Source organism: Dermacentor variabilis, chromosome 1 (genome assembly GCF_050947875.1).
Source record: "Dermacentor variabilis isolate Ectoservices chromosome 1, ASM5094787v1, whole genome shotgun sequence".
Lineage (NCBI taxonomy): Eukaryota > Metazoa > Arthropoda > Arachnida > Ixodida > Ixodidae > Dermacentor > Dermacentor variabilis.
Genome location: NC_134568.1, coordinates 250,005,387 through 250,029,213, shown reverse-complemented (window position 1 = coordinate 250,029,213; position 23,827 = coordinate 250,005,387). Strand labels below are relative to the sequence as shown.

General features: G+C 47.6%; 1 protein-coding gene across 1 annotated transcript in view; it reads right to left on the bottom strand.

Annotated features, from left to right (window-relative positions):
• The window catches only part of LOC142560755 (uncharacterized), a 56,777-nt gene extending 37,113 nt beyond the window's left edge, over window positions 1-19,664 (bottom strand). The window contains exon 1 of the mRNA XM_075673080.1: window positions 19,503-19,664. The gene's annotated coding sequence lies outside the window, so the exon portion shown is untranslated. The remainder of the gene's footprint in view (window positions 1-19,502) is intronic.
• Between the last annotated feature and the right edge of the window lie 4,163 nt (window positions 19,665-23,827).

Below are 23,827 nucleotides of genomic sequence, written 5' to 3'. Positions count from 1 at the left end.
CAGATCAGGTAATCCGCTAGGCAAGGAAATAAGGCGACATGCAGATTTCATCGACTTGTTTGGGGTGCACATGTCGTATGCGCGTGCGGACTTTTGAAGTTCTGTAGCTGTGGCAGTTCGCATGTCCCGTACGGTGCCAGCACGTTCTGTTATATTGTATCTTCTACAGGGAAGCTATTAGTGGACTATAGACGCGGTGGAAAATGTATGCTCCAAACGTCGACGAAGAATCATCGTGAAAACAATTAGAGCTAGTCAGCGTCCTAAATTCAATGTGCCAAATACTAATCAAGCCACGAAATCGAAGATCCGTGCTCACTTTCGTTCGCTTTGGATTCCACCTTATGCACCCTGCTTAACCAAGCGGTTCGTCCAGAGGAAAAATCCCTACTGCGCGGGATAAAAAACAGGGCCTCCCTATATATACGCCAGCATGGATATTTAAGACGGGGAGTACCGATTCTCCACTCTGTACTCGCTGCAACGAGACAGGATACACTTTCTGTGGGCCCGTAGTTACACTGATGGAAGGGATGCTCTTGTTGAGGTCATATATGCAGAAGAAATAACTTTCGCATGCTTAGATATAACGGCTTGTGCTTCCCGAATCTTCTGTTATAGCTGGAAAAGAAGCATATAGCTAGCGCAACGAGAGAGACAATATAAGAGAGCCTAAGTAGGGAGGTTAACTGGGGAATCGTCCCTTACAGCTCATACATAGACGAGAGGCAAAGAAAGGACGATGAAGACAAGCGCTGACTTCTGATTTTTATTGTGAGAAACAAACATATATATACTGAGACACCAAGACAAAAGCGCCCCCTATAAAGCATCAACCCGACATGAGTACATGCATTCAAAATTCATGACCTATAGAGATGAACGGGAGCGCATGTGCGACCTCAGAAAAACCAGTTCTTTGTCAACGCAATTGATGGCTTGCCAACTGAGTCACCATCGGCGATGGTGATCACCATCATAACCAAATGAATTTCAGAGCGTGCGCAGTGTTGCGTTGCTGGCGTGGAGCTCTGCCTGCTAATGTATTTCTGCTTAAACGGAAGCTAAAGAGAACAATCATTTGAGCTGAGTTGGTAAATTACCTCTCTAGAGTATATCAAACAAACCGCTCCTAACGTGAGAGGAGGCTTAATAAGCTAGAAAAGAGGCAAGCTCGAAAGAGGTGTGGCAACGCCGCCTTCCCCGTACCAACGCGGCGTGACGCCACAGACGGCGTCTACTCGGGCCTTCTTAATTTCTTATCGGTAAAGATGAGCTCCATTATATATCAAAAGAGCCAGAGACTTGACCTGGCCAGTTTCAAAAGCTTTTATTGAGTTACAGCGGCTCAAATACGAGAAAATGCTTTGAAATCTGTGATGTCGCACTGATGTACCGGCGCTGCAGTTTCCACGCAAAATTAAAAAAAATAATAAAAATAAAAACTTTGACCTTCATAATATAGTCGACCTGTTACCGCGAAATTAAAGAAAATGCAGTGTTCAAACAAAATTTTATGAGTCTGAAAAGATCGAGTGTTTCACTTTAAGTGTCCCGACTTTAAGAGTAAGGCGCTGTAAAGTAAGACAAATGTTTTTTAATTGATTCCGTTTAGTTATTAATGCAGACCAAAAAAAGAAATCGTTACGCGAATTATCCTTTTGCGTCTTGCCTTTACGTAGCAGCACATGTATACATGACACAAAGTTGACGTAACGACTGGAACGCCTCAAAGCGTGCGCGGCAATTCCAATTTCGGCACGCAGATGCACGCAGATGTACGCTCAAGATAGGCAGTACTATATACTATGCCCAATAAGACAGTTTACTTAGAATTTAGTTTTATACAGATGGCGTTTTACTTCCCGTGTAAATCACAGGAAACACATTTCGACAGCACCATCAATAACTATGAACATGCCATTCCAAAAGAACAATCAAATGTAGAGAATAACACTACGTCGACACTCACAGGCATATACTAAAGAAAAAAGAAGGGGGGGGGGGTCTTCTTCCACTGGTCAAAAAATGTGTTCATCCTAGCCTACGCGGGACTTTAAGGAATGTATTACAGCAAAAACAAGTAACGGAAGCCTGCATTAACGACCTACGTGGAGACGAAATTAATGCCCGTCTAAAGATGCAAGAATGCATCTTTGTCACGTTTACAGCGTGCAGTTACAATAAAAGTCTGCTCTTCAGCAACGGAGCTTATTAGCCGCGGAAGTGGGCAGGACCCGACCTGCGTGCGCGCGCAGCCAGTCCTCGACTCTGTACCTTCTGTACTTCGAGAAGGCACGCGTTCGTGGCATGCGGCAGCGCACTATGCTGACTATGTTTTCTTGCTTTGAATAAGCAAAGGGGTGTGGAAGCGACGCTAGCGTCTTACGAGCGCATACCAAGGTTGCGTGCGCGTGATGGGTGGAAAATCGTAAAGTGCGGGGTGTAATCGTAAAACGCCGATGGCGGCTGCTCCCAGCCATGCGCACTGCCGCGTCGGGAGACCAGTGTGCTTCGCCGAAGAGTTTCCGTTCACAGGTCATCGCAACCGAGGGAGTCAGTGGCCGCTCGCGGCTGCATGGGCCACCGTCCTTGGTGCCTTCAAGGACGGCCCCTGGAATTCCCCGCCCTGTGCCCCTACTCCGTGCCATTAAAAGCGTGCAGCGTTGTGGAACCTAACGTCGGCGTCAGTCATTCACGGACGAGAACGTACTGCAATGCAAAGTGTTCCTCCGCGGTAGCCTTCAGGCGAAACCGTAAGCGAACGACGGTGTAAGAGATGTGGCGTTGGTGGAACTGGAGTGCTCTGGTGATTGCGTGTGCTTTGAACTCTCACAGATACGCTGTACAAGAAAGAAACGTTATCGAAACTTGGCATCATGCGCTCGTGAGCGCTTTCTGCACACGTTTGACAGCCTCAACATCGCTGCGCGGCTTTATGAAGACAGGGTGGCCGCTGCTCGCACCGCCGGGTGGGTTTGGGGAGAACCCTCCTCTGCCCGCGCGTTGCAGACAGACAAAAGACGCTCTCCGACGAGGCCCTCGACGGTGGCACGGCTTTGTTATCGTGGCGGCCATTTAGCTACGGTGTGTGTCCAGCCCGTGGCCAACTCCGTGGGAGCGCTTCCTGGAACGCGTAACTGGCTCCGCGACAATGAAAGAAAGCAGCGGGCCCTCATTGTTGTATCGCGGCTTCTCTGGGCCACAAAAGACTAGCATCCCCGCGTGCGGCCGTGCTTCACGGACGTGACGAAAATTCGAGACAAGTCGAAAACGACCGGCCTTCCCTCGTTTCTCAGCTTGTTAACATGTTTGGGTTCGCGCGGGCTTTCCCTGCTTCTTTTATTCACGTTTCCCTCCTCTCTTTGCGGTTTCGGTACTGTTGGAGAGACAGGTAAGTAAATACAGAAAACGAATGATTTCCGAAGTGATGTCCTGTCCTGACAAGCGCCGCTTTCAGCACGAAATTTTTTTGCGTGGCACCGCGTGCCATTTCATGTTTAGCATTACTAGGAGAGCACGTACTGGCAGCGGCCGTGGTACTACGAATCACCGATTACGAAGCGGGAAACAAAGAAAAAAAAGACGCACAGACAAAAAAAAAACTTTAGAATAGCGGTGACCTTGCCCATTGCAGGCGTCCTCCCTAAGAGGGCTTTCTTTTTATTGCTGCAAATTATGATTGCACACGCTGTCGAATGAGGAAATAAGGCTGCGCTTGTTATTCTTATTTATTTATTTTTGACGACGTTCCTTGCCCTTGTATTGCGAGAATTCCCTATGATCTAAATATTGCCAAGTGAGACTAGGTAATACAAGCGAGGACAAGCGCGATGCACAAGACGTCACCTGGCAATAACGTCTGGGCTGCGTTGGCATGCAGCGCGTGTCACTCGCTCCGTGCGAAGAAGGAACTACACGGGACGCGGACTTCCTTCACCGGAATTCCCGTTACTGCCGTCGCATGTAGCGCACGTATGCCGTTCGCGCCCTTTGCGACGTCGGTGCTGACGCCTTTCGCACAATGTCTATTTATCGGGCGCTTGCAGAACCCAGTGTCACTTTCTTACGACAGAGAGAGAAACCGACCTAGATGGGCCGGTTACACCGAAAGACTCAAAAGTTGTTTTCACGGATACGTGGTATATACGTCCTCGCACCTACCTTCTAAGCTCATATGTTTTGGATCGGTTGACTGCTACGCGTAAACAAGCTTTGAATTACCGATATCATCTGCTTTAATGAGAAGTTTCACCTGGTGTGTGCGCGTGCGCGACGGATTTCTAGCTTGTTTTCCTTTCTTTTTCTTCATTTTTTATATAACGTTGGTATGCTTGCGCAACGGCCCTCTATATATTGCTTAAAAAAAAAAAAAGACTTTTGTGTAGTGTTGATTTAGACACGGTGCTTTAGACTAGCCGGCTCTTGAGAAACCAACTTTTTCCTTATGTTTCCAGCTGAGCTGAGCAAGCGAAGCTAAAATAGGCAGGCTTCGACCCTGAACACCATGCCGCTCCTGCCCAGCCATCCTCGGGGCTATACATCCAAAAGCGCTATTGCGCACTTTTCCAGTAGTGGTTAGAAAAAAAAATATGCAGATCCCACGCACTGTGGGAACCGATGTAAGCGAAGCATTCCGTGCTGGATGCTTTGATTGACGATAATTAGCGATGATGTTGACGACTAAAGCTTAATTTCTTCGACGTTTAGTCTAATACGAGAGTGGTGAGTTGACGTTAAACGTTGCCTTGCGGGCACCACTGCTGTTTGTCTGTGTAGTACACAGAACACACAGGCAGAGGTGTTTGCTTGAGGCGTTGTTGTGCGCCATACTTCATAACCTCTGAGAGGGTTGAGCGTTGTCATTTCCTCACATGGCACATCGCATTGTGGCTGAAGTATTAAACTTTAATTGGATTTTGAGGCACACCGTAGTGGCGTACTCTGGGTTAATTTTGACACCGTGATGTTCTTTAACGTGCCCCAAAATCTAAGTGCATGTGCGTTTTCCATCCACTGAATTTTTCAGTCCACGGCCTCTAGCAATGCCATAGCCGCGAAGCTAATGAGGCGGACACAGAAGTGTTGATTTGACGATCGACCGCTCCCGTGTCGCCTGGACCCTCTGCTTCTGCACGCCCTGCGTAGTTTCTCCGCTTGGAATATTTGCATGGTGTTTATTTTTCTGAGATAGCAGCCATGTACGGTACCGTACCTTGAACTTCAGCTTATCCGGTTTCCCCGCAGCCACCGTCGTATAGTAGTCCCCTCAAGTCACCTGCCTAGTAGTAGTCAGTAGTAGTAGTCTCAAGTCACCTCCCTAGTATGGGAACTGCCTCTTCTCCTCCCTCCTCCCTACAGTTTTATCCACGCCCCCTCACCTTAGTAGAAAGGAAAGCGCTGCAGTTTCTGCAATGCTTTTGAGGGTAATTGCGGATAATTACAGCAGTCTAGAGGCTAATGTGGCGACGGCCAGGGAGCTCCAGAGGGCATTGTGCACATTCGACGAGGTGGGGTGGAAATGAGTTTCAAGCGTCGCCTTTACTCTCTGACTCGCTCCTGTCATATATGCACACGCTGTGCCCTCCCCATCCCCTCCCCCCCTCCCGACTCGGTGTGCCTGACAGCAGCAACCACAGAAGCAGCAGCAGTGGGAAAGTCGACGGAAGAGGCAAATAAACTTTCGCTTTAAAAAACAGGCAGAACCCATCTCAAATAAAATAAAATAAAATCTTTATTTTACACCATGTACATTACAGATGGAGGACAACGGAAAAAAAGCTGCCAGTAGGCGGCTTGACGAGTCCGCAGCCCCACGTAATTAGAGGCGTTTGGGCATCAGCTATGAAAAACCGTCAATAAACAAATGTAAACACTTGATCAGTGCAGAACAAAAGTAAAACAATGATTTGAAAACAATGAAATAAATAAATGCCAGGATAAATAAATCAGTTTTCTTCTTCTGCAAACATAGATCAAAGTTTAGCAGTGGAGCAAATAAGTCAAAATGAGTAGATTGATAATAGTTTAACAGTGATGGCAAAGAATAGCATAGGCGTTCCATGCCAGTGGTGAAGCGGGGTGCAACAACGTTCCAATATTCTCCATGTCTGGTAGCATAATAGTGCTCATTCTTTTCTAATTGTGCCAGTTCGCGATCTCACGATGAATATCAACGTTAATGCGTTCATGAAAAGCCAACAAACAAAGACACCAAGGACAACATAGGGGAAATTACTTGTACTTATTAACTGAATTAAAGAAATAAAATCGGGCCCTGCGGTTGACCCCTTTCTTAACGTTAATGCGATTAGCATTGAAGCCCTGTAGCGACGTACCGTATTACCACAGCAGAAACGCGTCACGTATGAGGCACGTATGCAGCTGGGCTCCTCTCTCGCGCTTCCCTCCTTGTGTGGCTAGAGTGTGCACAGGTATTGAGACTAGAGTGTCTGAATACATATGACGCGGGTTCGGTTCCGCCCAGCACCGAATAAATTTTAAACCCTGTGACCGAAGTTGGTCCGCCGATTAGTTTCGAAACAGGTTTTCTCAGCATAGCAGCCTGATGCTGCACCCAATAGATCATGGACTACCCAGTGACCCAAGTTGACGGGAAAGATGTTTAGAACGGAGAAGCAAACAAACATCCAGGAAACTGGGTGAAGTTCCCGAAGAATGCTAATCGCATTAAAAAGCAATAATAATGTCAGTGGGGGAAGGGTGTTGGCCACGACCATTAATGAACCATGCACACGCCAGTCTTAAAAAGTTGCAAGGCAATTCAAGGTCTAGTTATAAGTCGATGAAAGACAATGTTTTCTCGGGCGAGTTGCATGGGGTGTACGAATCGTATGATTTAGTGCGAGAGCCGCGCTTGAGCGATGTTTGATCGACGACGTCAGCTAGAGGTTGAATCACCTTGCAAATTTTAAAGCGAAGCGTTCTTTGCGAGCCCTCCCGGACTCTCTTGCCGTGGCTGCTGCTGTCTTGCAAAATAGCTCGCACGCAGTACCAGCACTACATTCTATTAAAAAAAAAAGTTATGGGGTTTTACGAGACGAAACCACGATCTGATTATGAGGCACGCCGTGGTGGGGGACTCCGGAAATTTAGACCACCTGGGGTTCTTTAACGTGCACCTAAATCTAAGCAGACTGGTGTTTTCGCCCCCATGTAAATGCGGCCGCCGAGGCCGGGATTCGATCCTGCGACCCCTTGGTTAGCAGCCCAACACCACAGCCACGAAGCAACCACTTCGGGTAACGCAACATTCTTTACTACCATTATAGGTAGGTGTCCAGGCTGCCGGCCTTATTACCTTGGTACTGCCGGCATTGTTACTAAAGAATTACTGTGATAAAACAAATTATACGTAAACATGCTCATCGCAACAAGTATACGTCATCAAGAGTACAATTTCTTTAATAAAGCAAGCCTTTCTAACTATTACACGCCTAATTTTGTATAACGATTAAGTAACAATCGCACGCACACTTCTATACTACCAACGCCAACTAGATCTTTCAGATGATCGCCGCGTGTTGTTGATGATGATAATGATAATGATTTCAAAAGTATGACACATTCCCACAACGGAGCATTGGCCAAGAAGCGGGCGGTACATTTAAAATAAATAAGAAATCAAAAATGCAAGGCAGTATAAGAGTTCTCGCATTATAGCACGTGCGCGCGCCAGTTTCCTATACATACGCCAAAGACGCAGGAATGAAACTGGAACATTTACAGCGTTTAATTAACCGCTTCACATAGATTCCAAGATGTGCGTTGTATCTGCACAATGTTTAATGCGTTAGCATTAGGGGTGTCGTTGTTGAAAAGAGTGTACGCGTGTGAAGTGTGGGAAGCCGGTCACGTGATATATAAATATATAAAAAATACAACTGACGGCGGTCTGCCCCGCACGTCTATATATATATATATACGTATTCGCATTATGCTTGCGATGCTCAATTACCAGTTGAACTAACTATGTATATATTACTCTCAGGGTTAGTTATAGTGATGGGAAAGCGGCGCCGCGGTGGTTCATCTGGTAATTGAGCATCGCAAGCGTAATGCGAAGACGTGGAATCGTTCCCCACCTGCGGCAAGTTCTTTTTTTCATCCACTTTCATTTCCACGAATTTGTCATTTCTTCAATCGAATTAGTAAGTAGAAGTAATTTACCCTACGTTGCCCTTGGTGTCTTTGTTGGCTTCTTATGATATCATCATCGTCAGAGTCATCACATACCCGGTGGCACATACCCAGTAATCCCAGGGTCACACACCGTGTGGCGCACAGCCAGTGGCCCTAGTGATGCATATATTTATGCTGCATTACCTTCGGGATCGGCCCACGAAATAGGCTAGAAACAAATGATAAATTGACATGCCCAATACGAGAAAGTGGTGGCGAGTTCAAAATGAGCCGATACTAAATGAATATGGTAGAAAAGTATAGTATAATCATTGCATTATACCAGTACTGCGCTACGGTGCTTACACTTGAAAGATACGAGCATAGAGCCGAAAATGTTAGGCGTAACGTAAAGATAGAGGAAGACGGATCACAGAACAAGGGGGTTTAGCTGATATTCTACCCAAGATTAATAACTAGAAACGGAGTTGGGCATGTCGTGTACACAGATAGCCGGTGGTCTTGGTGAGTAACAGAATGGGCGCGAAGAGAATGGAAACGAAATCGAGGACTGTAGAGGATTAGATGTTGGGACGATATTAGGAAATTTTCAGGCATATGCTGGAGTCGGTTGAGGCAAGACAAGTGTAATTGGAGATCGTTGGGAAGAAGGCGTTCTTCCAACAGTGGACATAAAAGTTATGCAGGTCCAAGGCACTTGTTGGAATGAATCTATGTGAAGCGACGCTTTAGTCGAACGGTATGTATTTTAACTTCTATACAACTAACAGCGATGCATGGAAATGTGTTTACTGTAACCGGGTGCGCTAGTTATTTGAGGACATAAAGACGACTTCACGAATAGCAGCAATATTTCAGATAGAATCGATATATTCTTTTTAAGTTTTTTACGATTTTTTTTGCTGTTGTTTTTGTAAGAATGTTGAATAAAACTGCGCCTAGCTTAAATTGTTCACTAAATTCGGCCTCGATAACGGTTGCAAACTCTAAACGGGTAGTGAGTGCTGATTTTTGGCTGTGGTTACAAAAGAGCAGCCTTTAGCGAGTTTTTAGCATTGCGTGTCTATTAGTCTCCCCATCAGTGACGCCCCTATAAATAGCAGCACCGCATTTCTACAGTGAGAACTAGGGAACTATACAATGAGGGTGACGTGGTAGTAGCAGAACTTCACAGCCAGTCACGCTTTGGTCGCCCAGGCCCAATGGAAGCAAGCAAAACCGTTCCTGAGGAGTGGCGCTTAATGACATCGTGAACTGAAAGCTTGGCTGCTGACTCTGCCACTTGGAGCTGCTCCACAATGGCCATAATTCGCTTTTCAGGGTTCTCACTCATCATCGCCTCCACCTGCTTGAGAAACTCAACCACCGGTATGGCGTCTGACCACTGGCAGAGCTTATTTCTCTTTGTCGCCGATGGTAATTGGCGTGTAAAACGGCTAGTACAGCGTACAGCTTCATCTTTTGTGTCAGCCTGGAAACTGATACATTGAAATGAACGCGATAGATGGGGTACAGAAGGATTGGCGAATACAAAAGTAAGTGTTTAAACACATAGAGTGAGCATGTTAATGCCTATGGTAATTCAAAGCTGTGTAATGTTTATCTTTATCCACCAAAAAGGTCACAACTTTAATCTCGCGCAATTTTTATCTATATGCACTGCACTGCTCAGGAGGATGTACAATGTCAGATGTCTACGCAGTGATGCCACGAGTACGAAGGCGACGTATGATGCGTGTCGAAGGAAGAATGTCGACGACAGGTGTATGCACAGAGAAGTATGATACATATCTAGCTACATTGAAAGATTCCGTACCTCTTGTGTTGCAGTGGAACATACCCATTCTGGCGGATTGGCCAAGATGGGCACACGCCTAGTGGCATATACTGAATGGCTAAATCAAAGAAAACAAAGGAATTCGAAGAATACGTCGAACATAATGCGCTATTCCATTAACATGTCGGTGTGCTTTAGAAGTACTTATGAGCCGGCATTATAAGTTTAAGTATTATGTACGAATTTACATTTTTATTACGCAGAACACAGGTGCGCTTACTGGCGCTACGTTGTCGGTTAGCAAACAGTTTTTTTTTTTATTATTGAAGTGAATATTAGGAGAGCTTGGCGCCTTTATGGTGGCACCGGCTACTCCTTGTCACTTGGCAAAGGAAACAAATTTGCGTAAAAAGGGAGAATAGCGACACGAAATATGGCCCTCAGTAGAACACTGGATGAATAAAAAATATACAGTCCAACAGTACATCAGTCGCAAAGTTCTGTGCATTAGTTCAGTCCACGTACGCATCATAAAATCAGATATTTTGTACAGCCAAAACACACAACACATGTAATGCACTGCAAGTACAGAACAGAATTATATTGCGTAAAAGTTGCGATCACCACATAAACCAATTAGGAAGCACGGACAACGCTTGTGTTACTCATTTAGCGTATTCGGATCATCTGATACCCAATATTTTCCCAAAATGCTGGTGTCCTCTAAAAACTTTTTCAGAGCAAGAAGCGCTCTTTTTCGAAGGCCCGCAGTGGGCCATGGGCCAAGTATCTTTTTTAGAGTGAATGGTCTTCTGTCTAATATAAACAAATTAGCTTGCAGTACCGTTCTTTGTGTATCGTATTTCGTGCACTCGAGAAGAAGATGATGCACATCTTCGTCTGGATGGCCACAAGAACACTGCGGACTAGAGACACGTTTTATCCTGTACAAGAAGTGTTTCGTAAATGCAGTACCAAGACGCAGGCAGTGTACCAATGTTTCAAATTTTCTGTTGTCTCTTAGACTTTCCGGCATTGATAAGTTTATGCATGGGTCTATAAAGTATAACTCCGAGTTTTTAGTTTGCTGATCAAACCAGGTAGTTTTGCTGAGGCGACAAGAAATCTGTCTCAGGAGCAGACGGACTTCACTACGCAATAGAGGAAGATTGGTTGTCTCCGCGTTATTATGGGTTATATAAGCCCGCTTGCTGGTACTTGCATTCTGAGCACATATAACCTTCATACACCTATCCACAAATATATCCGCCGTAATTTCGTTCCAGCAGCATGCCGTAGCAACTGCGGCAAACTCGACACGATATAAGCAAAGAAAGCTTTAAAGTATCAGACAATAACGATGAGTCGGAGTGAAGCCTGGCTAGGTCTCATTTCTTCTGAGTCTGAGAGGAGCCCTATATCGTCTATTTAGTGAACGAGTCCGAGTGAGTTCGGTTACTTTACCGACCTATAGTAAATAGTTGTGACCAGCACGGCGTCCGAAGCCTACTTGTGTCCGATTGCGGTTTGCTAGTGAACACGAGATCGCGCGTTCAGTACCCGGCTCCGGCGGCTGCGTTCTAACGGGAGTGCCAACACACTTGTGTGCCGAGCTCCCGGAGCTACCCATTGCATAGTCTAGGTGTTGCTTTCGACGGATGAGCCCCATCCATCAATCGCTGCATTTTTGCGGCAAGTGCAGTAATTTCCCTCATTCGTCATTTTTCCTGGCTGCACTCTTTTTTCGTGATTGACGATTGCGACTCAATGGACGAGGCCGCACAGGGTGGAATTTATCACGCGCGTATTTTTTAGACAGAATTAACGAAATTTACGCGGTCCAATGTTATCTCTGAAACGGTTCAATTTTACACTACACAACATATTTCCGACTTAATAAAGAAATAAAACGAAAGTTGATGAATGCGTGTTGGCAATGTGCATGGTCTCCGCAGTTCGCTATGCGCACAAGGTCTATGCCAACTCTTGTGTTTCGCACGGCATCCTGTTAGAAAACTTCGAACAGCGCTGTTATGCGTTGTGTTCCCGGTTCTGTCTTGCAATTATCGCAATTATCGTTCAAGAGGTAGGTGTAGTGTCGCGCGCTTCTTGCAAAAGCAACGAACAGAGTACTGCGACGCATACAGACTGTGAGCAGCGAAATTGAATATTCGACGAAGGCTCGACCGGGGCCATCGTCTTCCCAGTGAAAGCTGCCAATGTCAGTTTCAAGAAGTCCCACCCGACGACGTCGGCGGCTGCGGTACTGGCACCTCTTCTCGCCGCGCTTCATTTCATCATGCCTAGAACAACATCTAAAATGGTCCGTATTCTGTGGCTAGAAGGCAGCGCTACAGTCCTTACTATTAGCTCTGCATGTGGCGCGAGATCACATAAAGTGGTGTTAGAGATTGGAGAAAGTTTTCTTCTTTTCCTTTCTTTCTTTCTTTCTTTCTTTACAACTCAGCCGGAGAACGGACACCATGTCACTTTGGTGGCTTCCAGGCCACTGCGGCGTCCTAGGTAGCAGCACAGTCAATGTATACGTCATAGTTTCCAGCGCAGCACACGCTGCAACATCTCGACTCTTCGCTCCACCTTCAAGCCCCATCTAAAATCTGCCTGCGCGAGGCATCCTTTGCTTTGCTGGCTATGATTAGGAGTAGCCTTTACGAAGTCTTTTGCCTTGCATATTGAAATTGTCGACGACGCTGTGTCTGCCGAGTGATGACTGTGGTCGCGAGAAGGCCCTTGAATTCTTTGCCCTCGACAGAGAATACACAGGCGACCGTTCACTGGTGCGCTAGCTCGCTCATGGCAGACCACTTTGGGAACGAACCATATTAGAATTTAGACGTCGGCATCCGTCGCAACAGAAGGCGACAGATACATCGCTACGATTATTAAAGGTTTAGCACTGACTGGTGTTAAATGTGATCCTGTGCTGCGAACGTGTGTTGTGGATGCCTGCGGTCGCGTACATGCGTTCGGTGTCTCTTTCTTATTTCCTTCTTATATTTCTACTTCCCCTTTACCCGTGTTCCAGTGGGTAACAAACCAGATTTTATGTTCCGGTTAACTTCCCTGCATTTGTCCTTTCTCTCTTTCAAGAGGGAATATTACCAATGGCAGGTTGAGTGAGGCCCACGTATTCATCATTCACGTTCGTCGGGAGTACACTAAGTATAGCTGTCAAGGCGCAGCCACAAAGTTATCCACGCGTGGGCGCGAAGGGGTGTCTGAAATCAGCACTGCTCGAGGGATTATGCATAACGGTTAACATAAACGTCAATATCGGTCCTGTCACATTCCGACGGAAGAAGGAACGTCAGTTAATCATCCTGCCTAGCCTGCTGTGCTCCCACAAACAAAATGTCGCTAAACCTGAAGACCACCACCTCTCCAGCGCCAGTGAACCTGCACGCGCAGGATCGCAGAAATTCCCCGATGCTATGGGTATTCATGGTGCAACAGCTGGCATGCCTTCCACCCAGACGTATACGCTTGCCCCAAAGACACGCTCCCTGCGGGGGCCTTGAAATACCCATTAGGGTGCGTCCATTTCTCTGCCCGCCCGCAGAGGCCGCACTGCAAAACAGACAGGGCGGCAGCGCACCTTCGCACAGCCGCGCAGTGGCAGCGGAGACGGCTCGTGCGCGATTCATGTATCGGATAGCCGCCGCGTGCATCCTTGATTAAGGAAACCTGCGCTCGTCACGCCGCACGCCCTTGCATCCATCGCGGTTACGCTTACATGCGTTACGCGCGCGCGGGCAATCTCTCGCTGTGCCCGCAATCCTCAGACGTAAGCCACCCGCTGCGCGGACGCCGCTGGAGACGCTCCCCGTCAAGGGGCGCGCCACTGTCGCCTGCAGCGCGGGCATTATCGCGCGACAGCGACGAGTGTCGCGAAGCCCTCTGATGAGAGCCGTGGCCAGACGTGCACGTTTTGTAAGACCATTACGCAAAGGAGAATCGTGAGAGGCAATACTGGCGTGACCGTTGTGAACGCCTTTCTCCGCACTGTTGTTAGGGTTCCATCTGTGGGAAGGATTGATTAGCTAGTTGCTTTTGTGCCTTTTCTTTTTCTCTCTTTTTATGATTTCCACCTGACACGCATGCTAAACCATACAGACAGATCATGAACCTAGAATCTGACCACACGGGATTCTTTAACATGCACACAATTTCAGTACATGGGCGTTCTTGCACACCTTCGCCATCTGAATACAGCTACCGCGGCCGGGACTCGATAATTTATGGATTGTAATTTTGATTCAATCAATATACATCAATGTGATCATCATTGAAAATAGACAAATTGAAGCCTTTCTCGTAGTTCGACAAAAGGTTGAGGACAGGCTAGATGGAGGTGGGGCGTCCTTACCAATTAAATAATTGCCAGGACCGAGATGTTCTAATATATAGCAAGCTTTCCCCATCAATTACATTCGCGAAACGTAGTTCTCGAAGTCGTCATCAATCGGCCTGTGAAGCAACATTTTTTTTTTTTATAAAGAAAACATTGCAGGTCACGCGCACTTTCAAAGCTGTCTTCAGGACAATAAACTGTTAGCACAGAATGAAAGTGTTGATAAAAAAGAAACGGTGTTCTTCAACGTTACTCTAAAGCACTATCAAATTTAGACAATCCAAGCAGCGCAAATCCACGCCATGTTGAGAGTAAAGAGCTTGAAAACCCGAAGAAAATGCGCAAACATTTATGAGGGTGCATCGCCTATAAGCTGTGCGCTATACCGAAAGAAAGCATTTAACACAGCGCAATGCGCAAGAGCGTCTCTGTGTGTTGTATATTATTCTGCTCCATCAGTGTTATTGCGATTCTCATTAAATGGTATTTCAGCAACAAAAGACGGCGAAGAAAAAGAAAATTTTTATTACGGATTGAAACAGTGGAAAGCTACTATAAGTACGCGAGAAAACGTGCACCCTCAAGCGATGACTCGCAATTGGAACGTTATTTCTCAGACAACTTGGTTAAGCACTCAAGCGAAGCCCAAGAAAACCCCATGACGCACAGGGTTTTTTTTTTTTTATTGAAATGAATATTAGGAGGGGTTGTTTTTTCACTGTGCGTTGTTTAACATAGAGCTGTGCAGCACTGATTTATCGCGTGCACTTGTTCGTTTTGCGCTGAATAAAAATAAACTGTTATAACTTTCTGCTGTGCTAGCTCATAAGTGTACGGTCTCGTGCATTATGCCGCCTGCTCTTCTGGGCCTATATTCACAAAATACTCTTACGCTAGAATTGTTCGTAAGAGAAAATTTCAGTCAATTCCGATGCTGGGCATACTATTAGCGATGGCCTACGGCCAATGGCAAAGGGCACATACGAACGAAAAGCTTTGTGAATTCGCCTCTTGTTCTATTTTGTACGTTCACTGCGCCTCGTTTTCAAGAGTCGCGTAACATCCTTTGTTTTCGCTGCTACAGCTACTTGCGTCCAAGCGGGACCGAGCTACGACTGCATTGTACGCACTGCTTTAACAAATCAATTCTCTTCCACGTGTCGCCGCGAGTTGCAGTGGCGCACCTGCTTACGCTATCGTTAGGATTGGCCAAGTCGGTGCGGTGACTAACACGAACAGAATTGAATAACACGAAGACAATCATGTTATGTAGGCCCAGGATGCCAGCGCCATCAATATACTCGGTAGCCGCCTTAACGGCCACGGACAAAAAAATTGTGCAGTCCTGATGAAATCTATCAATGACCTGTAATTGCTCTTCCTGCTTGAATTATTTTTGAGCGAAGCCGCAAGCCCTCCCGGGTTTTCCTGGGTGTTGCTGCTCTCTTGGCCCAATAGTTCACACTTATAGGTGGAAAAAAAAAATCGAATTACGTACCCGACAGTGGGATCGAATCCCCGTACCCTAACCGTTAGGCCACAATCCAACGTGCCAAAACCAACTAGCTCTTTGAGATGATCGCCGCGTGTGTACCACACTGCGTAGCACGGGTGCGCGAGAACACGTTTCCGTTAGGCCAAAGGCAGGGGAATGAAATAGGCAAATCTAATAGCATTTCATTAACCGCTTCACGAAAAAAGCTGCTTCACATAGATTCCAAGATGTGTTTTGAATCTGCATAATTTTTTTTTTTCGTTTTTCGGTATCCGAAACTCGCAACAACGCGTTTCACCATCTTTCAGATTTGTCTCGATTGCTATGTGAATCTAAAATACGCGTTCACTCGATACTTGGTTCACGCATATGGCTTAGTTGCGACACGCCGTTACGCTCCTTTGAGCAGGGACTGCGCGAGTATTCCTCTGTAATTATGTGCGCCTACGCTGAGACGCCGCACGAAGGCGGGTATATATATAAACGTCCAGACGCCGGCTGACAACCTTGAATTCGCTCGCGAGGCAATAATGATCTGTCGTTGCAACAGCTGCCGCAACTGCGCCTTGACCACAGGGCGAGGCTCAAAACAGCATTTGCCGCTTTTATTCGCCAGCATTTGTGCGCATAACTCAAACTACTGAGTGCATTACCGGTGAAGTAGTAGAACTTGAAGAGCTTCTATATTTCGTGCAAATGTCCCTCGGTGATGAAAAGGGGGAATGCGGTCCATAGGTTGTCACAACGCCAGAGGAATGTGCGCGGAAGTAAACTGTGGTATAACTGAGCGAGAAACAGCCATACGGCCAGGAGTGAATCCATGTTTTCCCTAGGCGATGGGTCAGCTTCTCAGTTAATGTGCTGGTCGTGATGATGACCATGATTGCACGCTGTTTAACCTTATGCAAACGCTCCTCGTTTTAGCTTTCGATGTACTCATGGTACATGTGCCACATTTACAGAACGGAACAGACTCAGCAGCAGCCCACCCCTTTTTTTCTCTGTTTTAATGCGATCGACATCATTTGGGAACTTCACGCTTCTATTTGAAAGCATGTATGTATGTCTGTGCCTAACTTATTTCACGCCAAGTTGGGTCACTGAGTAGTCCACGGTCAAATGGAGAGAGCATCGGGCTACCGTGCTGGACGAACCGGGTTTAAAAACAGACCATCGGACCAGCTTGGGCCCCTAGGTATGTGCCACTGGTTATGGGCCGCATCATCGTATAAAAGCTATAATCACCAATTACGCACCCATCATACGACAGATTGCTAATCGCATTAAAGTCGCCAATCATCTCCAAAGGATGGACATGTCTCCATTTTTTTTTTTTTTTTGGTAGGGATCTCCGCCAAGCAGTTTAAAGGCAAGATGTCAGACACATTTGAGCGCATGGCTTTCGTCAGTACCTAAGATAATATAGTAGCGCATAACATCTAGACGTATGCTGTATTTAAAATTCCAATGCCTGACCACTAACCAGAACAAAACTCACAAACAACATACCCAATACTAGCGGTTCAATTAAAGTACTTTACATTGCACTTCATGAAGGACTATAGGCAGCACAAATTCAAGAGGGCGGCTGGAATACGTGTATCTGGACATCGCCCTTGTATCCGCTCCTGCGTACTGCCGCTGTCGGCGCACTACAAACACACAGTAGGCAATGCTAAACACCCTGTATTAAATACACCCAGGCTGATGAAAGCGAACACTGACGACGTCGGCGACATGACAGGCCAACAAAACGTGTGCAAGGCACTCAAGAAAAACACCAGCTCCGTCCGCAAGGAAAGGGCAAACATGCTTTACGCGTAGTTCAGTGGTTGAGTACAAAAGCGTGTTTATTTCTGTTTTAGATCTTTTTTTATTTTGTTACCGCAGGCGCTCGCGGCTGATTTTGTTTATAAGGTTGTGTGCGATCCTCGTTGAAGTGCACGCATGATAGGCGCATCGTTCCAGCGAAAACACGCCCGGCGAGCTGACATTATGTTCGAACGAAAGGCAACATCCCTCGTCAGTAAATCTAAAAGTCAAATATAAGGCAATAATTCGCGAACAGTGCGTCTTTTTCACGTTTCTATTTCTAGCATTGCACCCATGATGCGCAAAAAAACTGCAATCTAAGGACGGCATCTTCCGTGAACATTTAGTCTTTCCTACTCTGGGAACACGAATCTGCGCAGCGAAAGTGACGACGTGCTGTGGTTAACCAAGAATCCAAGAGGGCGACTCGAGAAACACTCCTATAGCATGAAAGCACGTCTTCGCCAAGTGTCTCTACTGCTGCTACACGACGCCGCAGAACCAGTTCGAACTAACAACACATCTAGTATTTGTGTACTCGGGAAGTTAGCGCTCTGCCACTTAACCAGTCGCACGGTTTCTGTCGAAGCAAGGCAGTCCCACACGTGCAGGCAGCAGTCGTGCCGCTCAGTCCGGGTCTCCGCGCGATAAAGGAGCGCAGTGCAAACACGTCAAAAGCGTGACCGTTTCTCGATGCGGAGAGAAGCGGCACTGACACCCCTGCGTTGGTCGCTACGGCATTTTTAAGAGCGCACCTTGGCATAGGAGGGTAAAGAGGGCTGGAAAGAGGGGGGTCTTAGCTGACGGAAGAACGCATGCATGCGCCCGCGGCACCCTTCGATCAGGCCCCCCCTCGCGTGCAACGTCGCCGTCCGTTGACTTCACGAGCGTGCTCGCGCTGCGGCGCTCCTCCCCGGTCGTTGGCGAGTAATTTTGCGCGCATGTTCTCCGGCATTGGTGCTCGTAAGACGCCGAGATCGCCGTACACGGCCCGCATCCTACAGGCCGCGCACCGCCTGCGTTCTCGGACCGTTTGCGTGACCGCAGCCATTGCGCGTGCGAGCGGTCGCGCGCACGTGCCGCGCGCGGTTGAGGCAACACTGAGCGCCTTGTAAGCGATTTGCGACCGATAACGGCGCGAGTACAAAACAGTGTTTCTCAGCAGCTAGTGTCCGTTCAGTTTGGCGCCTTCTCGACCGCGTTCCTTCGATGCCAACCATTGCTCGATGCCCTTCGAGAGATTTATTAGGTATTCGCCACTGGAACGTGAACTCTTAGTACATACACCGCAAGGAGAGTGAGAAAGAGGGCTGTAATTGGGGAATGCCGCCATTGTATGGCCCATATAGCCCGGCGACGTACGCCCCTGCTCGAAGAAACATTTAGCACAACCTAGCTCACTTGTCAGTCTGTTTCTGTCAGTTCTTCCATTTTACTCCCGATAGATTGAATATACGCAATGACAGTCATATCCTCAACATCGGTGTGAATGAACGTGCGGTGGCGGCAAACGTTTTCATTTCAGTAGTGTTGCTTTATTAGGAGAGAGGGATTTAACCTTCCAATGATAAACACGAAGCCGCCGGTTCCGTGCAAAGTTTTCAAACATTCACGCGCGCGCGCGTTGAGTGACCGGACGCGCGCTGGAGACTTGTTTACGCTGCAGCCAACAGACCCGTCATGTGGGCCCCCAAAGAGGATCGAGGGAAGCGCTCGGTAACCCCCCTCCCGCCTCCCTGCCACCCGCGGCATTCTCGCCGTGATTTCGCTCCAGCGTCCCGTGAACGGGCTAGAGCTCGGAGCGCTGCCCAAGCAGCCACCTGTTCAAGCGGTTGGTTGGGAGCGCTCTCTCTTTCGCCCGGCTTTCCCGAGGAGTCACTCACCGCTGTCTCCCCTTCTCTGCAGGCGACCCTCGGTCAGTGGCGGTGTCCGCGCAACTCCCTCGTCCTTCGGCTCGGCGGCTGCTTTTTTCTCGGCGCGCGGCTTGGACGCTGCTCTGTCTCGGGAGCCGGCGGCGTGCGTCTGGCGGCGGGCGCAGCTCCTTTCTCGCCCGCGGTGGACGTCGCTCGCCGGCACTTGCGGAGGCGAAGGCGAGCGGCGCGCGACGTCACACGTGACGTCATGAGAGAGGCGGTGTCCGAGGGCGAAGGACAAAGGCTGAAACGGGAACGCGTGGAGGAAACTGGTTTTTAGTGAATGGAGAGACGGGCGCGCGCGCGCGCATATGGTGCGGCCCGCGGAGGGACCGCGCTCGATAGTTACATTCTACGCGCACTTCTAGGGCGCGTTCGACGGGCTCCTGCATTGAAGGCACACATCTATGTGTGCCATTTGGGCGGCGCGGTGACAGAAACGGAGGGAGATGGGGAAGGCTACGTCTGATGTCACGGTCGATGACCCGAGGGCCTCACGCGGGCGGCTACGGAAACGGGATCACGGCGATTCCAGAGCAGTGCATTTCTGAACACAGGGGCGTGCATTGGGATTGCTTCTTGCCAGTGGATCTTCATCTCTCAGGTTGCAGTGTGCGCCCATGATGTCAACAGACACTAACACCAACCAGAGTTCTCTTTCCTTTTTTATTTCCTCCTTTTTTTTCTCTTTTTGTTTGCCGGATGCAGTGTCATGAGGAATATCTTAACTCGCAGCACTTCATCATGATTCGAATACAAGTTCTCCATTGATTGGTAGTCGTTTGAATTGTTTCCGCCAGCGTCAAGAGCGGAACGTTAAAATATGAAGTGTACGGTCCAAGCAGAGACTGACTTGCGCAGACAGAGACAGAAATGAAGTAAGGAAGTTAACCGGAAGATAAGTTTCTGGTTTGATATCCTACAGTGGGGAAAGATTACAGTGCTACCACTGTGCACATCGTCTTCTTCGTTCAAATGAAGATATAACAAGTGAGAGGGAGAAAGTACATCTATCAGGAACATTATCAACTACTGTAATTGCACTCCTAGTTGCATCACTCAGAGTGAAATAAACAATATACAAAAAAAGAAAAAAAAAGACAGGTCACGCTGGTTACAGGACCCAAGCTTCCGCGGTAAGAATCATGACATCGCCGATCTATGTAATCTTACGTCTCATTGTCTCTGGTTTCACCAGAAAGTCGGGCCTAATGCTTATGATAATAGATAACACATGCGGTGCGTCATTATAAGACAGGGCACAGATAAATATGAGAGACAGAAATAATCGGCCATGTACAAATTGGCCATGTACAAGTCCCATGGTATCCTAGACTTGTCGGGCTCCCTCTCCTGGTCTGTTGTCTTCCTGCTTTACTGGTTCCCAATATACGCTCTTGCAACAAAATTAATGGAATTACACTTCTTTGAACGTAATGGGTAAACATCTTAATGTCACCGCTACCATTCGCAATGCAAAGAAACGTCAGCGCTGCGTTATTTCGTTTTTTAGCGCATTACCGCCGTTACATGTATGTGGTGTGAGGGCAGGGCGCTGCAATGCACCATACTTGTACTTACGCCGGTTATTGCTTGAGTTTTAAGCGAAAATGAGGTACACGTCGTATTTACATAATAACAATGTAGGAATTATTATTATTATTATTATTATTATTATTATTATTATTATTATTATTATTATTATTATTATTCATCTTAACCAATTGCTCCAAAAAGGTTGGCAGGGTTCATTAGTTTTGCAACACCTGCATTTATTATTATTTAAGTAAAGGCTAACTTCGGGGAAGAATCGTGTGTAGCCCGACTTTTATGAATTTTGTTCGGGGGGTTGTTACTATTGGCGTTTAGCACTGTTGTGCCCGGCGGCCTTCTTGACAATGAATGCTTCACCGGCAAACCTGCAGCTGTGCAATGCGGTTGTACCTGTCGAGCTTTCTGGACAAAGGATGCACACCGGCGAGCGCGCTGCTATGAAGGACCATTCACGCTGCATCGCCTTTTCAACGCCAAAGAGCTGGCGACGAAGCCTGCGTCACGTCAAGATGATTGACAAGTGACCATGGTTCACGTGTTCGTCTGGTCAACGACCTGGAGCTGATGAACGAGACGACTTCTGGAATCCCCAAACTGTGAAGGGGTCAGTGACCTAGTGCAACATGCTAATTGCTGCAAAGAGCCTACGCTGACGATTCGACTTCGTAGGAACCGCGTCGACCCAGGGTTCCCATCAAATTGCATCTGCATTGCATCGAGAGCTGGTGGAAGCTTGGACACCAGAGGCGGAGCAAGATCCACCATGCGCGGGATTTTGTACGCTGTGAGACAATTCCGATTGGCCGGTAAGACGGACATTGAATTCTCTCGACGACAGAAAGGGGGAATTGAAGTGCCTAAAAAGCAGAGTTTGAGAGTTGAAAAGTGTGCTTGTATACATGTAAACCATCATCACGTAAGTTTGTAAATAAACCCTTTTTCTCATCGCTTGGACGTCACCCCAGACACCTCGATCACCCGGCACCTGGCACATCACCAGCCACGGAACCTTAATTAGCGGCCGCTCGAACCCAGATATCGCACCAGGGTACAAAAATCGGGTATTATCGGGTTTTAGCCGAAAACGAAGGACTGTACTCCAACACATGAAGGGCGATGCTACACGGTTACTGAGAGAGCCAACTATTTAATGCCCGGCTACCGTTTTGTCCAAGCAACAGCGGTAAAAAATCTCCCACTTTTGTGTCCTAGATTCCTAGAAGCCATGTCTGGAATTGGCATATGTTAGTCACAGCGCCATCCATGTGCCGAACACATCGATCGCGTCGCGACGGCTGCAAATATACTAGCGGTATAAGCCGTCGCTGTCGATTTCTACCTTGGTCTTCGAGTTCGCATAAAAGAACGAGGAAGTCGTGTGAGTGCCGGTTTCGTCTGACGTCGGCACGGCAAAAGGCAGCATACTGTGTAGATCGGCAACCGAGATTGTGCGCGATCTCGTCGCAGTGCACAGCGGCGCTGCTTCGTTCGCGTTGCCGACGCTTAACGACGCCGATGCAGCAATTATAGGAAATTTTCGCTTAAACAATGGCCTTGATTTTGCCTCTCTGCCACTGCATGTCGCTACCATATGTAAATGAATTATTAACTGGCCATAATAAGCAAAGTGTGTTGTTAAACTGAGCGGCATTTCTTATGGGTACGCTGTTGTAAAGGGTTCGCCCGTTTACGTGCTTCAGCCTTTATCTTCAGTCCTTAGTTTTCTTTGACCCAGTTGCGCTAGCACATACAAAACTGTATCGCCGCAGAATAAAGCCGCAACGCGCACATTTTCTAGCAAGAGGCGGGAGAGCGGGGCAACTTCGCAGTGCCACATGCGTAAAACAAAATACAAATGGCACCGCGTGACTGCGTATACGTATGTACGCGTAAAACCCCAAAACACTTTGTATATAAATTACGAGGTTTAACGTCCCGAAGCTACACAGTGGGCTAGGAGGTACGCCGTAGTGGTGGGTCACGGATTAATTTGTACCACCTGGGGTTCTTTAACGCGCACCCAAAGCACCGGTGCGCGGACGTCTTCGCATCCCACCCCCATCGGAATGCGGCCGCCTGAATATAGAACCCGCGAGCTCGTGCTCAGCGGCACAGCACCTAGCCACTGAGCCACGGCGGGTAAAATACCTTCTATAGCTCTACCATCGCGCGTGACGTCGTGGCTCAAAGAACTCACAGCCTTCCGTTATCTATAAAATAACTTCTGTGGATAAAGGGAGGCCTTTTGAGACGTGGCGTCAGGCGCGAAGGCAAGGATACCGTGCTTCGGAAAAGATGGCGAACACGCACGAACACGCTTATCGCATCTGGGTGGATAAATACTTTATGTATTGGATTTCATCCATTAGAACTCTCGCTACTATTTAGCGCGTATTGATGATTTTGACAGTCTGGTTAAGCAGACGTTGTCTTCAGATAATGCGAGCAAACTGTCCTATGCACAAGTAAAAGCTTAAAACACGCTAGTCTGCCCGAGCCACTACTTCACCTCCGTACAAGAAGCTGAACGTTGCTGAACAACTCAAGCGCCGAATAAGATAATTGACCGCTATTTTTGTCGCCTCCTGCAACGCCCTGCCCTGCTGCGTTGGGTAGATAAACTGCAGTCCCAGAATGCTAAGTCGTTGAGGTAATGGTCGTACCTCGCTACAAATGTAACGTCGAAGGGTGTGCAAGCGAAGAAAATTTACACGCTACTTATCGATGAAATGCAGTTTATT